Genomic DNA, 6099 nt, shown 5'->3' with positions numbered 1-6099 from the left:
CACTTCACAGGTGTAGGCTATGAACTGTGCATTATATGCAGTCACTTACAGTAGGACATTGATTTAACATCTTATCCGCACGATTGAGCACAAAGAGGTTAAGTGACTTGCTCAGGGTCACACAGTGAGTAAGTCAGTGGCAGAGGTGGGATTTGAACCAGTGACCACCTGGTTACAAGCCCTGGACTTTAACCACTGGACCACACTGCCTCTTGTAACATGGTTGGCACTTATAAAGTACCCTACGTACTCCAAGACAAGTTAGCTTTAAAATATATACTGTGTATATAGATAGATAGATAGATAGATAGATAGATATAGATATATGAAAAATGGCTTAGACATGCCTCCAGGTGTTTTCCTATACCTTCTTTGTTGATGGTAATGTCACACGCTGAAGGTCATGTGATTTGTGTGATAATGAATTATTTTGCAGGGGGGGGGTTCTCCTCAGTAACAAGGTTTTAAGGGCAGTATTAAATATCTTAATTTCTGTTAATATATATATATATATATATATATATATAATCGATTGTGTAAATGAATAGTTGAGAAACAATATAGAGTTGGGTTATAATGGTAACATTTGATACATGTACTAGGATTTAGTGAGTTCATTTCTTAAAGGATTTATAAACAGATCAATGCTTCATTTTGCTTAAATAATAAGCATGTTTTTCACTTTAAACACTTTGTAGTGTGTTTTTTCTAGAGCATATAAATATATACTACATACTGCAGTCCTTAACTTCTTATTGGCTTCCTCACATTTACTGGCATTCTACACATCAAATTAAATTGAAGCAGCACAGATTAAACAATGTGCTTCTCCAATGTGACTGTATATTGATTCATTTTTGTTACTAAAATGAATTCTGGTCCTATATACAGATATAATCTTGTCAGTTGTACGTTACTGCAAGACTCATTGAAGCAATCAGAGGCATAAACAGTCTTTTACATTTAGTTTAGCGTGCTCCGAACTGTACTGAAAACGGTTAGTTACTTCTCACTGTTGTTTATTCTCTATCTGTGGGCGTCAGAATCATAACTGCTCAACCATACTTACAAATGTGGGAAAGCATGACAATGATAAAGCTACATGCCGTGAAAAGTATTTCATTGAACATATGCCCCTTTCGGAGCAGGAAAGCCTATTTATAGCAAAACGATGGTTTAGCCAAGCTTCTCAAACACCTCAGCAGGCTTAAAATCAGAACTCAGAAACGCCAACTCAGATAGCTTGAGGGCAGACCTCTTTTTTTTTGTGTGTGTGTGAAAAAAACATTAAGCCGAAAACAGTGTAATTTTTAATAATTTCACTAATGCTTGATTCCTGGAATTGGACTTTCAAAAATCTATTTGTGAAAGTCCAATTTCTTTTTCATTTCTTACTCAGTATTGGTTCCAAAACTCTTATGGAATTTATACTAAATTAAAACAGATTTGCTCTTGGCATGCTTGATTACTTCACATAAGAAGTGATTTCAGAGGCTCAGGTCCAGTGGTTAAAGAAATGGGCTTGTAACCAAGAGGTACCCGGTTCAAATCCCACCTCAGCCATTGACTCATTGTGTGACACTGAGCAAGTCACTTAACCTCCTTGTGCTCTGTCTTTCGGGTGAGATGTAGTTGTAAGTGACTCTACAGCTGATGCATAGTTCACACACCCTAGTCTCTGTAAGTCGCTTTGGATAAAGGCGTCTGCTAAATAAAGAAATAATAATAATAATAATAACACGGTATTGCTGTTGATAACTGATGACTGCATCACTGGGTGTGCTCTGCCAACCTCAATAGAGGTTGAACCTTGACAGGTTGATAACAGTGGCTTTTAGTACAGTATTACAGTTTAGCTGCGTTGGAGCTCCCATTATAAACACAAAATCTGAGCTATGAATAACTTGGGTGAATAACAATGGAGAGAGAATTTGGAGTTTCTAAACTGCATGTAAACCAAGCCTTTGATTACTCTAAATTAAAAGAATTTTCGGTTTTTATCACAAATAATTTTTTCTATAATCTGAATAAACCAACTTTTAACCTGCTTTATGTCAACATTGAATTATGCCTCTTATTTTAATAAATAGCATTATTATTATTACTATCATTATTATTAAAGCAGGGTTATTTGCTTAACAGACCAGTATATATTGATTTGGGTCAAGTTCACCCTCGAAACCATTAGTATCACACAGTAGCCTCCCTATATTAAATGTAAAACAGGATTTGTTTTGTTTAAGAACCTTGACATTGCAGTTAAGATTGCTGTACTGTAAAAACGTAACCGCAATTTCCCTAGTTTTATGGGTTTGTGTTGCAAACTTAACTTTATCTTAATATATTTTTTTCAATGAATATACAGCACCTGGAACCATGTCATCGATGAACTCAGATTAACTAAAATACTCCATCCATAACTATTCTTGTGATCCAAGCATTCTATTTTTACCCATCAAACTCAATACAATATAACTAATTGTAGTAGCAGGTCTGACAAGACCATTTATTAAAGGGGAACTTCTAAAGGCAAATCTCTTTCAAAAAAAAAAAAGTAAGTTAGAACTATGAAAATATCTAGTTTGAAGGAAATATTCAAAACAATGAATGTGAAAATTGCAGCATAGCATGTATCAATTTAAATGAAGGCAGGTATCACACAAACAAATTATTATAGTTCAGCGCTTTTGTACACTTTTACTATTGGTTAACAGAAAATAAACAAACCAGGCTGTCTAGCATCAGAGCTATGTCTCGGCAAAAAATACTTTTAGTACCATGTGATAAAGAGAGAAAGAATCGAAGCTGTAAATCTCCCTCCCGACCAGAAAGGGCGCTGTGTAAGGTTGGTAGTACACTTCCCCATAGACGGGTCGACTCGATGGTGGGTGGAAACAGGAATTCCACCATCTTGGAGGAAGTGTGTAGCTGCACATACTTGAAACGATTCCCATGCGATCAGCTGCGGGCCAGGCAGCGATTGGTTACACTGGGACGCCAGGCTGATTGCAGGGAGGAGTTGGGTAGTACAAAGGGGACGCAGCTACGCAAGTACGGCTCCCTTGCGCTGATAACGTAACGTACAGCCGGAGCTTTGTTTGTTTGTTTGTTACGTGTTTGTTATTGTCTTGCAGGGGAGGAGTAAGGAGCCAGGGGCTGCAGCTGTGGAGCCAGCCGATACCACTGAGCACTTCCTTCACCTCACAGCACCAGCACTCACCACGGTCCCGCTGTTTGAATAGCCCACTTTCATGCCCTGGGACGTGGACTGGGGATTATTATATTTGTATTTGTTTTGGTCTGCAAGCCAGCTGTGTACCCCCCGATACCATCGTTAGTAGAGGGGCGGCTCCTTTTGTTGTTTATAAATAAAACACAGACGTTTTGGGAGTAACTACTGTCTGGACAATCACTTTGTTCCCCACACCACTCGCACCTGACCACATAACCACCACCCAGCTTAGAATACAACCTTCTTTTTTAGCCTGATTGGGCTTTCTGCAATCTTATATATTTACCTGCATAGCAGACGGATTAATACAAAAATGATGTATAAGGATGTTCACTTGGGGCTGATGCAGAATCAAATCTGTGCTTCCAGGAAGTGATCACAAGATATTTTATTTGTGGTTGACTGTAATAAAGTTAATTGTCCCTTGAGTTTCAACTGACATTAAAACAGAAAAGGAGATCAGCCTTGAAATGTCTGCCTGGTTTTCTAATTTGCCTATTTAAAAGGTAAATCTTGTATGTCATAGCTCTGTGCCCGTCTCATGTCACCATTCTACAACTCTGTATTGGCAGGGTTTGCTCAAGAAGAAGCACTGATAGCCATGGCAACCCTGCAGTGTGTCTTTTGTCTAAGTGATTTTAATAATGAACAGCCACAACAGTGAATGTGCAGAACTTCCATGCCTGTGGTGCTCTTAAGTGCTTTCAACATCTTTCACAAGTAATAATGAGTTTAATAATTAAGAGCAATTTCTGAGATACACCTTTTGATCTGTAATAAACCACAAAAGACCATAAACAGTCTGTCCAAGCTTTATAAGAAAATGCACTGATATAATAATAGATGCAATAGATGCATTAATAGATGCATTTAAAATACTGTTAAGAAATGTAAATACTGTAAACTAAGGAGATATGTTTAATTATGAAGGCATGACGGGATGGGTTGATATGATATAACTGCACACTTAAGGTGTTAACACTTAGGACATTAACACTTAAGAGCGGTTATGTCATGTTAACCCACCCCCTGTAGTGTCTTAATGCTATTATAAAACGATTATAAAATAATTAGATGTATTTACTTTTTAAATTAACACAGCAAATTAAAAAAATCTTTCCAATAACAGTAAATATCACTACACACAATAAAATAGTTCCATTGAAAAGTAAACAACATTTGTTTAAAATGAGTAATGAGTAAATAACCTCTGTATGTGAATTATATTAACTTATTACAGACGTGCTCAAATTTGTTGGTACCCTTACAGCTCATTGAAATAATGCTTCATTCCTCCTGAAAAGTGATGAAATTAAAAGCTATTTTATCATGTATACTTGCATGCCTTTGGTATGTCATAGAATAAAGCAGAGAAGCTGTGAAAAGAGATGAATTATTGCTTATTCTACAAAGATATTCTAAAATGACCTGGACACATTTGTTGGTACCCTTAGAAAGATAATAAATAATTGGATTATAGTGATATTTCAAACTAATTAGTTTCTTTAATTAGTATCACACATGTCTCCAATCTTGTAATCAGTCATTCAGCCTATTTAAATGGAGAAAAGTAGTCACTGTGCTGTTTGGTATCATTGTGTGCACCACACTGAACATGGACCAGAGAAAGCAAAGGAGAGAGTTGTCTGAAGAGATCAGAAAGAAAATAATAGACAAGCATGGTAAAGGTAAAGGCTACAAGACCATCTCCAAGCAGCTTGATGTTCCTGTGACAACAGTTGCAAATATTATTAAGAAGTTTAAGGTCCATGGAACTGTAGCCAACCTCCCTGGGCGCGGCCGCAAGAGGAAAATCGACCCCAGATTGAACAGAAGGATAGTGCGAATGGTAGAAAAAGAACCAAGGATAACTGCCAAAGAGATACAAGCTGAACTCCAAGGTGAAGGTACGTCAGTTTCTGATCGCACCATCCGTCGCTTTTTGAGCGAAAGTGGGCTCCATGGAAGAAGACCCAGGAGGACTCCACTTTTGAAAGAAAAACATAAAAAAGCCAGACTGGAATTTGCTAAAATGCATATTGACAAGCCACAATCCTTCTGGGAGAATGTCCTTTGGACAGATGAGTCAAAACTGGAGCTTTTTGGCAAGTCACATCAGCTCTATGTTCACAGAAGAAAAAATGAAGCTTTCAAAGAAAAGAACACCATACCTACAGTGAAACATGGAGGAGGCTCGGTTATGTTTTGGGGCTGCTTTGCTGCGCCTGGCACAGGGTGCCTTGAATCTGTGCAGGGCACAATGAAATCTCAAGACTATCTAGGCATTCTGGAGCGAAACGTACTGCCCAGTGTCAGAAAGCTCTGTCTCAGTCGCAGGTCATGGGTCCTCCAACAGGATAATGACCCAAAACACACAGCTAAAAGCACCCAAGAATGGATAAGAACAAAACATTGGACTATTCTGAAGTGGCCTTCTATGAGTCCTGATCTGAATCCTATCAAACATCTATGGAAAGAGCTGAAACTTGCAGTCTGGAGAAGGCACCCATCAAACCTGAGACAGTTGGAGCAGTTTGCTCAGGAAGAGTGGGCCAAACTACCTGTTAACAGGTGCAGAAGTCTCATTGAGAACTACAGAAAACGTTTGATTGCAGTGATTGCCTCTAAAGGTTGTGCAACAAAATATTAGGTTAGCGGTCCCATCATTTTTGTCCATGCCATTTTCATTTGTTTTTTTATTTACAATATTATGTTGAATAAAAAATCAAAAGCAAAGTCTGATTTCTATTAAATATGGAATAAACAATGGTGGATGCCAATTACTTTTGTCAGTTTCAAGTTATTTCAGAGAAAATTGTGCATTCTTCGTTTTTTGTGGAGGGGTACCAACAAATTTGAGCACGTCT

This window comes from Acipenser ruthenus, chromosome 2 (assembly GCF_902713425.1).
Source record: "Acipenser ruthenus chromosome 2, fAciRut3.2 maternal haplotype, whole genome shotgun sequence".
In the NCBI taxonomy this organism is placed as follows: Eukaryota; Metazoa; Chordata; class Actinopteri; order Acipenseriformes; family Acipenseridae; genus Acipenser; species Acipenser ruthenus.
Note: the sequence above shows the minus strand (reverse complement) of the source record.